Here is an 11,130-nt window from a genome sequence, read left to right on the forward strand (position 1 = left end):
ACTGAATTTGTTGATTAGTCCTAATTATTGGTGGAGTCTTTAGATCACGTCATCTATAAACAGATGCAATTTTGCTTCTTCCTTTCCTATTTTGATTCCTTCCTTCCTTCCTTCCTTCCTTCCTTCCTTCCTCTCTCTCTCTGTCTCTCTCTCTTTCTCTCTCTCTTTCTTTCTTTCATTGCTTGGCTGGGACTTACAGTACTACATTGAATAGAAATGATGAGAGTTTTATTCCTGATCTTAGCGGAAAAGTTTTTGACTTTTCACTGTTAAGTATGATACTAGCTGTGGGCTTGTCATATATGGCCTTTAGTATATTGAGGCACATTCCCTCTATACCTACTTTGTTAATAGTTTTTACCATGAAAGGATGTTGTGTTTCATCAAATGCATGTTTTTGCATTTATTGAGATGATCATATGACTTTTAGTTTTCATTCTATTAACATAGTGTATCACATTTGCCGATTGTGTGTGTTGAACAATTCTCACATCCCAAGGATAAATCCCTCTTGATCATGGTAAATGATCCTTTTAGTAGGCTGTTCAATCTGGTTTGCCAGTATTTTGTTGAGTATTTTTACATCTGTGTTCATCAGGGATATTGGTCTGTAATTTCCTTTTCTTACAGTGTTTTTATCTGGCTTTGGTGTCAGAGTATTGCTGGTCTTATAAAATGAGTTTGGAAGAGTTTCTTCCTCTTCAATTTTTTGTACAATTTTGAGTAGGATTGGCATTAATTCTTCTGTAAGTGTTTGGTAGATTTCACCTGTGACACTATCTGGTCCTGGAATTCTCTTTGTTGGGAGATTTTTTTTTCAAGAAGTAAGCTTAAATCTCATGTTGGGAGGTTTTATTAAAAATTATTAATTCAGGCTGGGCACGGTGGCTCACGTCTGTAATCCTACTACTTTGGGAGGCTGAGGTGGGCAGATTACCTGAGGTCAGGAGTTCAAGACCAGCCTGGTCAACATGGCAAAACCCTGTCTCCACTAAAAATACAAAAATTAGCTGGGCATGGTGGTGCATGCCTGTAATCCCAGCTATGCAGGAGGCTGAGACAGGAGAATTGCTTTAACCTGGGAAGCAGAGATTGCAGTGAGCCCAGATTATGCCACTGCACTCCAGCCTAAGCAACAGAGTGAGATTCCATCTCAAACAAAACAAAAAATTATTAATTTAATCTCCTTACTTTATTTGTGTATTACTTACTTGTTCTTGCTCTGTTCAGACTTTTAAATGCTTCATGATTCATTCTTGGTAGATTATATAATTCTAGGAATCTATCCATTTCTTTTAGATTATCCAACAGAAGGAAAATTGGAAAATTTACAAATATGTGGCAATTAAACAATACAACACCTGACCAATAGGTCAAAGAAGAAATAAAATGGAAAATCAAAAAAATCTTGAGAGAAATGAAAATGGAAATAAAACATGCCAAAACTTTTGGGATGTAGCAAAAGCAGTTCTAAAAGGGAAATTTATAGCTATAAAGCTATAAATGCTTACATTAAGAAAAAAGAAATAAATCATATAAGCAACCCAACTTTACATCTCAAGGAATGAAGAAAGAACAAACTAAGCCCAAAGTTAGCAGAAGGAAGGATATTAAATATTAAATATTTATTATTAAATATTAAAGCAGAAATAAGTGAAATAGAAAACAGAAAAAAAGAAAGAGGACTTAAATTAATATAATTTTAAAAAATCTTAATCTCTCTCACAACCATGGTAGAGAAAACCAGACTGTGAGGTTAATATTACAAGTGTAACCAGTTTTGCCAACTTAATAAAGAAAGCTACTATTTCTCCAGTATTCTCCAAAACCCAAATAATTATGAAGTCTACTTCCCCTGAGGAATTCCTTCCCTGATATGTCCAGAAAGCACTTGATAGTTGCCTCAAGGCTCAGGACCACCCTGGGCTGCTCACCAGTATCACTAAGAACTTCCTTGATGTGGAAGGATCCAACAGGCCCTACCAGAATGTCACTGCCCTGGAAGTTGGCCTCAGCTGGGCTGCTAGGGCTGTTGCCACCAGCACTTCTGTCAGCTCTTCATTTAAAGTCTTCGTTCTGCTTTTAAGTTGCAACTGTCTCAATTGCTCTCCTCTTCCCTCTTCACCTCAGACAGTCTAATCAATCCTCTCAGAAAAGCACTTAATCTTCTAAGCCACAAAATAAAAATTAAAATATCTATTCTTCAGAAGCCATAAACGAGCAGATTGATAAATTTAACTGTGTTAAAAATTTAAACTTCTGTTTGGCAAAAGACAAGACAGACTGAAAATGTAATTGCAGAACATATGATAAAATGGCTAATTGCCTTAATTTGCAAAATAACTCTCATACAAATGAATGAGAAAGTAAAACAACTCAGAAGAAAATAGACATGTTATAAGAACAGACAGTTCACAGGAAAAATATAAATGGCCTGTAAAATTATGGAAATGTACTTAGTCTCACACGTATTTAAAATATGGAGATAAAAACATCAGTAAGACAGAATCTTTCAACTTTTAGATTGGTAAAAAATGTAAAAAACCTTTATAATATCTAGAGCTGGAAAAAGTACGGAGCAATAGGTATTTTCAGATGTTTCTGATGAGATTTTGTATTGTTGCAACCTTTGGGAAGGCAATTTGGTAACGTCTATCAAATAGTTAAGTGTATGTGTATTTTGACTGTTTTGACTGATAAATTTCATTGCTTGGGATTTACATTGTGAATATTTTTGACAAAATTTCCTGTTAGTGTATGTGCAAGAATATTTGCAGAAGCATTGTTTTAAAGGAAACAAAAATGTTATTCCTAAATAACCTTCTTTGACATATTTTGAGATGGCTATTCAGAGGGCCTGCAGACAAGAGTAGCCCAGAAAAGCTACCTTTTCTGGAGGTTTCATCTGTAGAGAAAAATCTACATTAGTGACATAAAGCTAGGCTTTCTCTGAGTCACCCTTTTTTAGTTCAGATCTAGGAAAGATTAACTCAAGCGCAGGCTACCATCTACTCTTTCTGAGAGCTGCTACCTGCGAGGTTTCATCTACCTCATAAGACTGCCTTTGGTAGCCATGCCTTTCCTCTTCTCTCCCTCCCATAGTCTGTATTGTGATGATCCAAGCTCTTTTCTTTCTGTAACCTCAAGATGGTATAAAAGCATCAACCATCTGGCTCTTTCTTTGAGTTTTATATTTTGTATGACTCCTGTGAATACATGTGCATGTTAATAAATTTTGTATGCCCTTCCTCCCATAAGTCTGCCTTTTGTCGATTGATTTCCAGTGAACCTTCAGAGGGCAAAGGAGACATTTTCCTTTGGTCCCTACAGTTTAATAGTGTGATCTGAGAGCCCAAAATAAATGCCCCTTTATCAACTAACGTAGACTCTAAGTTTAAGGAAACAAAGTCACCTACGAGTGGAGGGTTCAGGGCCCAGCTGGCATGGCAAGTTTCTAAATTCCCAGGGCTCTACACTTTCTAACTATTGCAGCCATTGGACCTCTCCTAAATCTGATTTATAACCAGACTACTATAATTCTGATTGGACAGAGGACTGGCCTTAGAAACACTCTTTTCTGATAAGCTACTATAAACAGTAAGCCAGTTTCAGTCAGCTTATGGAGGCTGTGAACAAACGGTCTTTGTGCCCTACAGTTAACCTTTTGATGTAAAGAGCCAAATTCCATCTCATTTTAATGCTAAAACCCTGTTTCAAAGTAAACATGAGATGTATGTAACATGTGTGTTTACCCATTGCTCCTTTGCTCAGCTCCCCTTATAAATATGTATAGCTTCTCCCCAAACCTGCTGAATATGTATGGCTCATTGTGTAACACAGACCCATGAGGAATAAAACCCAGCTGTTCCTTCCCCTCTTCAGAGAGAGACCACCATCAGTCCGTGCTGGTTTGCTGGTTTCTCTTCCCAGCTTACAAACCAGTATCGCCAGTAAAGCTCTCCTTTCTACTATTTAACCATCCTGGTGGTCTTCTGAATGACAACAGCGAACAATTTAAAAAACAAACTCGTTTAATAGCAAACAACTTAAAAAGCAAGCTTAAGTATCTATTGACAGGAAAATTAAATTGGGGTATGTAAAAATAATACAGCTGTTTAAAAGTGAGGTAGATTTGTAAGTGCTGAAAGGGAAAGATGTCCAAAGTATATCGTGAAACAAAAAGAACAAGGTACAGAATAATATGATGTAAATAAGAATTACATGGCCATAAAAACGTGCTAGTAGATGCATTCAGCAATTTTCTAGGAAATGTACAACACACACAAACACTCATGCGTGCATGCGCATGCACACACACACACCCACACACAAACACACACACACAACAGCAGTTGCCATGGAGAGAAAAGCCATGGAGAAAGATTTTATTTGAGCTTTTTGTTTTTTTGGATGTACAGGGTTGGGTTAAACACAGTCTTCAGTTCATGGCACTCCCCATCATTGGTTTAGACAGGCCCCTTAGCCTCATTCCCCACTTTCATTTGCCTCCTTCTCCCTTGAAGAAAACACTTCTGTTTAATGTATGTGTTGTTAGTTGTACGTATTCTTGTAAAATGTGTATTGTCTGTTTGGTATGTTGTATTAATTTTTATAACTGATATGTGCAATGGATCCTATTTTTTCTTCCTTTTTTTTACTCAGCATAATGCATGACACTCTGGGTGTGTGTAGTCATTGCTTCTAACTGCTGATGGTACTCTACATTTTTCCGATCTGCTTTATTTTAGATAGACATCTGGGTCACTTTCAGTTCCTCACCATCACAGTCTGAATAAACATCCTCAGATAGGTACTCAAGTAAACTACAGTGTGAGGTTTTTTTTTTTCAAGTACAGATCCAAAAGTGGGTCTTGATGGTCATGAAGCACAATGATACATAACTGAGAACTGTCAGATTGCTCTTTAGGGTGGCTGTACCGGTCTACATGCCCACCAGTAACATAAGAGGACACCTCTATCCACACATTTCTGCTAATACTTGGCATTGTTCAGCTTTATGATTTTTGCCAGCATAATAAAGTAATATCTTGTTATTTTAAAAAGTTGAATTATTCTCGTAGCCAGTTTGGGCCTCTCCTTATACACTTGCCAGCCTGTTTGATTTCTTTTTGCAAATTGCCTGTTTATTTCCTTTGTTCATTTTTCTTTAGAATTTTCTGCTTTTTAATCTTAATTTTAATAGTTTCTTGTATATGTTAGATACTGTGTTAATTTTTAAAAAACATTAAGGATAGCAAATAACACTCAATTTGTCACCTGTTTGTTAACTTTGATCATGACGTACTTCCTTGAATAAATTTTCTTAATTTGATGTAATTGACTTAATCAGCTTTGGCCTTATGATTTGTTCTTCTGCTATTCTTTAGAAGTCCTTCCCTGCCTGGTATTGTTAGGAAGATATTAACCCACAATATTTACCATTGACTTATAATCTTTTGCCTTGAGGTCTTTAATCCTTCTAGAGCTTTCTTTGTATATATATTCTGGTAAGTAGGGATCAGTTTTATTTTTTTACCTCTAATGAGACAGTTTTTCCAACATCATCTCGTAAACAATTTGTCCTTTTGTCAATCAACTGTGATGCAAGATTTATTGTATGTCAAATTCTTACTATGGGTGTGAACTTTTTCTCAGTTCTTTATTCTATTCCATTTGTCCATTTTTTGTCCTTGTGCCAATATCATACATTATTTAATTTTTTATCATGAGATATAAGACAAAGAAAAATGCACAAAACATAAATCTACCACTTAGTGATTCAAAATGAGCACCTAGGTCATTACCACTCAGGTTAAGAAAGCATTCTGCCAAGAACCCAGAAGCCCCTGTGTGTTGCTCAATTTCTGATGCCTTTCCACTATCTTAAGGCAATCATCCTCCCAAAGTACCACCCTGACATTTATGATGATTAATTTCCCACTTAAAAATACTTTTTTAAGCATGTGTTTATAAACCCTATACTTTAGTTCTGCCTGTTTTTGAACTTTATATAAAAAGAATTATACAATATGTATTCTTTTTAGCCTGGTTTATTTCACTCAACATTATTGATCAGATTCATCCATGTTGTCATGTGTAGTAGCAGGTTATTGTTTTCCACTTCAATCACAATTTTCTGTGGTAGATTAAAAAAAGACTCACAGTCCTTCACTCTTTCCAATACCCATGTCTTTTGCAATGTGACTTTAGAGCTCCTCCCATGAAGAAATGGGGTCTAGTTCTCTTCCCTGGAATCTGGGTTGGCATTGTGGCTTCCTTTGGCCAATAGAATATGGTGAGGGTGACCACATGCCTATTCTGAGCATAGGCCTCCAGCAGCCTTGTGTGCTTTTGCTCTGTATTTCGGAACTCCTGCCTCGGCCACATGAACAAGGCTGGGCTAGACTGCTGGAGAATGATGTATGTGGAACACAGCTGAGTAAGCTTGGTTGTCTGGGCTGAGCCCTCAGAAATTAAAAGAATCTCACAGATGCATGAGGCAGCTCAGTTGAGACCAGAACTCCCCAGCTGAATTCAGTCTAAATTGCTGATCCATAAAATTGTGAGCTCAATGAAAAGTCACTAAGTTTTGGGGTAGTATGATACACAACCAATACACATTTCGTTGATGTCTATACCACAATTGATCCATTCTACTGTTGATAGAAATTTAACTTGTTCCAGTTATATAAATTGTGCTTCTATAAATTGTGCTGCTCTAAAACATTCTTATCATGCCTCCTAGGGCATATGTGCATGCAGTTCCATTGGGTGTATATCCAGAATTGAAATTTCTTTAAAATTTTTTTATAGTTACATAATAGTTTTACATATTTATGGGGTTTGTTTGATATTTTGATACAAACATACACTGTATAATGATCAAGTCAGGGTAATTGGGGTGTCTATCACCTCAAGCATTTATCATTTATTTGTGTTAGGAACATTCCAATTTCACTCTTCTAGTTATTTCAAAATATACAATAAATTACTGTTAACTATAGTTGCCCGATAGTGTTACCAAACAAGAGATCTTACTCCTTCAATCTAACTGTATTTTTGTACCTGTTAGCCAACCCCTTTTTATCCCCCAACCACCTCCACAGTCCCCAGTTCCTGGTAACCGTCAACCTACTCTCTATTTCCATTAGATCGACTCTTTAGCTCCCATATATGAGTGACAACATGTGATATTTGTCTTTCTGTGTCTGGCTTATTTCACTTAATATAATGTCCTCCAGTTTCATCCGTGTTCTTGCAAATGATAGGATTTCATTACTTTTTATGGCTGAATAATATTCTGTTGTTGTATATGCACCACCATTCATCCAATGATGGTTACTTAAGTTGATTCCATATCTTTGCTATTTGTGGATAAACATGGAAGTGCAGATATCTCTTTAATACATTGATTTTTTTTGGATATGTAGCCAGCAGTGGGATTTGCTGGATCATATGGTAGCTTAATTTTTAGTTTTTTGAGGAACCCCCATGGCTGTACTAATTTCTATTCCTATCAACAGCATATGAGCATTCCCCTTTCTCCACATCCTCACTGGCACCTGTTGTTTTATTGTCTTTTTGATAAAAGTCATTTTAACTGGGTTTAGATGATATATCATTGTAGTTTTGGTTTGCATTTCTCTGATGATTAATGATGTTGAGCATTTTCTTCATTTACCTGTTGGCCATTTGTATATTTTCTTTTGAGAAAGGTCTGTTCACATCTTTTGCCCATTAAAAAAATTGGATTACTTGTTTTCTTGCTGTTGAATGGTTTGAGTTCCTTATATATTCTGGTTATTAATCCCTTGCCAGTTGAATAGTTCGCAATTTTTTTCCCATTCTGTAAGTTGTTTCTGCACTTTGCTATTTGTTTCCTTTGCTGTGGAGAAGCTTTTTAGTTTGATGTGATCCCATTTGCCCATTCTTACTTTGGTTGCCTGTGGTTTTTAGGTCTTACTCAAGAAACCTTTGCCCAGACCAATGTCTTGGAGCATTTCCCTAATGTTTTCTTCTAGTAGTTTTATAGTTTCAGGCCAAATTGGAATTTTTAGCTCATAGAGTATTATATCTTTACCTTTAGTAGTTAATGACTTTATTTTCAAAATAGTTGTATGAATTTATACTTCTATCATCAGCACATAAGGGTCCTCATTGCCTCACATTCTGTGCCAACACATGGAATTGAAGAAACATTGAAAACTTTGCCTTTGAGTTCAGGAACAAGACAAAAATGCCCACAAATATGATATCTTTTCAGTGTTATACTAGAAATCCTACCCAGTGTAGTAATTCAAGAGAGTGAATAAAAGGCAAAAATATTGAAAAGAAAGAAATAAACTGTTATTATTCATGGATCATCTGATGATTAGGTATTTAGAAAATCCAAAAGACTCTATAGATAAATTATCAAAATTAATACATTTAACAAGATGACAGAACAAACTTAACATTTGAAAATAATTTATTATGTATTAGCAGCAAAGAGGTAGAAAACAAAATAAAAAGAAAGATGCTATTAATAATAGCATAAAATATTAAATAATTAAGAATAAATAAAGCACAACATGTGCAAGCCTTTAGTGCAGAAGTCTATATAAATTACAGAGATGTTAAAGAAGATCTTACTTAATGGAGGGAGGTATTATGTCTGTGGTTGGATTACTCAGTATTATATACATTTTCCTCAAGTTTGTCTACTGATTCAATGCAATACTAACAGGTTTGTTGAATTGTTTCTAATGTGAATATGCTATAATTCTCTTTAAAAACCTTTGTATGTAATGTTTCTTTTAGCTCTGACTGCCTCCATGATTTCCTTATTACCTTTCATACACAGAAGTTTGAATGTCATATATCTAGGGGTAAGTGTGTGTGTGTGTGTGTGTGTGTGTGTTGTTTTATTTGTTTTTATTTTGCTTGAGGTTCTCTAAGTTTCTTGTACCTCTGGTTTGATGTCTTTATTGATTTCAAAAACTTCTTGGCTGTTATGCATTTAAATATTTCTCTTCCGTTCTGTTCTCTCTCTTCTCATTCTGGACAATTAAATATATGTTAGACAGATTATATTGTCCCACTACTTGTGGATGTTCTGTTCTTTTTTTTTTTTTTTTGAGATAGAGTCTCACTCTGTCTCCTGGGCTGGAGTGCAGTGGCGTGATCTCAGCTAACTGCCACCTCTGTCTCCTGGGTTCAAGAGATTCTCCTGCCTCAGCCTTCCAAGTAGCTGGGATTACAGGCACACGCCACCATGCCTGGCTAATTTTTGTATTTTTAGTAGAGATGGGGTTTCATCATGTTGGCCAGGCTGGTCTCAAACTCCTGACCTCAGATGACCCACCCACCTTGGCCTACCAAAGTGCTAGAATTACAGGTGTGAGCCACTGCGCCCGGCGTGAATTCTTCATCTTTGATGTCATGTTTTCATTTCTAACATTTCTATTGGACTCTCCAGGATAGTTTCCATCTCTCTGCTGAAATTCCCCATCTACTCATGCATGTGAGCTACTTTTTCCGATAGGCCTTAAAAAAGTATTAGTCACAGTTATTTTGAAGCACTCATCTCATAGTTTCAACATCTAGGTCATCTCTGAGTTAGGTTCTATTGATTGCTCTATCTCCTTGCAAATCTCCCTGCAATGAATTATTTAAATTGATATATGTGTGTCTCATAATTCTTGATTGCATGGTGAACATAATATGTAGAACAGTAGACACTGAGTTAAATAGTATTTATGTATGGAAATAGACATGCCTTTTCTTCTATTAGACAGTGCGGGAGGTTGAGTCAATCTCGTCAGAAATGGAGGTAGGCTTGGGTTTTTGTTTTGTTTTGAGACAGAATCTCACTCTGTCTCACAGGCTGGAGGGCAGTGGCGTGATCTTGGCTCACTGCAACCTCCACCTCTGGGTTCAAGCGATTTTTGTGCCTCAGCCTCCCAAGTAGCTGGGATTACAGATGAATACCACAACGCCCAGCTAGTTAAGCTTGGGTTTTATTGTTGCTTTCTTTACTTTCTTTATACCACTGAGTTAAATCCCTCTAGTGCTGTGAAATTGTTGCCTTCTGCTTAAGGTTGAAGCTGAGGTCAGAGGATTTTTCTTGGTTTCCATAGTTCACCTTCAGCATTTAGTCATCCCTATATGCTCATGCAAAAGAGGGTTTTCTTTCCATTCTCTCTCCCCTTTCCTAGTGGCAGACTATTACAGTTTGTTATTTTGTGCTATGCTTGTGGTGAGGGCAGGGGAAATTGTCTGTTGTCCTGGTTCAGTTTCAGTCTTGGGTAGGCCCTCTCTGTGTGCTTGGACCTTAGGGATGGGGCTTTCTCAGCATTGCTGTTCTTCCTTGTGGCAACCAAACTCAGATTTAGATCTGAGGCTGGTCTTGGGCAGGAGTTTCCCACCCCTCCCATAGTAATAGCAAATCTGTTTTTTTGTTTGTTTTTTAGATCGGATTTCACTGTGTTGCCCAGGCTGAGTGCAGTGACATGATCATAGCTCAGTGTAATCTCAAACTTCTGGGCTTAAGCAATCCTCCTGAGTAGCTAGAACTCAGACTCCTGAGTGGCTAGGACTACAGGTACAGGCCACTGCAATTTTTTTAAGGGGTGGGGTCTTGCTATGTTGCCCAGGCTGGTATTAAACTCCTGACCTCAGGCAATTCTCTCCTGCCTTAGCCTTCCAAAGTGCTGGGATTACATTCATGAACTACTATGCCTGGCCATAGCAGATCTGCTATGTTGGGAACATGGGCTTCACTCTCAGTAGCTCTGTGGAGTGCCCAGGGCTTGGAAACCAAGCACACAAGCTCCAGGCACATTCTTATCCTGACAAAGAATGCTTATAGGTTTATACAACTGTCATGTCAAGTTTCATGAGCTCATGCTCTAAGCAATGTGACCAACACACTAAACTGTCAACCCAAATTCTGTCTTTAGTATAGTTTGAAGTCAGGTAGTGTGATGCCTCCAGCTTTGTTCTTTTGACTTAGGATTGTCTTGGAGATGCGGGCTCTTTTTTGGTTCCATATGAACTTTAAAGCAGTTTTTTCCAATTCTGTGAAGAAACTCATTGGTAGCTTGATGGGGATGGCATTGAATCTATAAATAACCTTGGGCAGTATGGCCA

General features: G+C 37.1%; 1 long non-coding RNA gene across 1 annotated transcript in view; it reads left to right on the top strand.

Annotated features, from left to right (window-relative positions):
• LOC110743746 overlaps positions 1-9,113 on the top strand; it is a 32,434-nt gene extending 23,321 nt beyond the window's left edge. The window contains exon 2 of the long non-coding RNA XR_004185406.1: positions 8,800-9,113. This is a non-coding gene — a long non-coding RNA (uncharacterized LOC110743746). The remainder of the gene's footprint in view (positions 1-8,799) is intronic.
• Positions 9,114-11,130: the final 2,017 nt, after the last annotated feature.

The sequence above is a fragment of the Papio anubis genome, chromosome 7 (genome assembly GCF_008728515.1).
Source record: "Papio anubis isolate 15944 chromosome 7, Panubis1.0, whole genome shotgun sequence".
Lineage (NCBI taxonomy): Eukaryota > Metazoa > Chordata > Mammalia > Primates > Cercopithecidae > Papio > Papio anubis.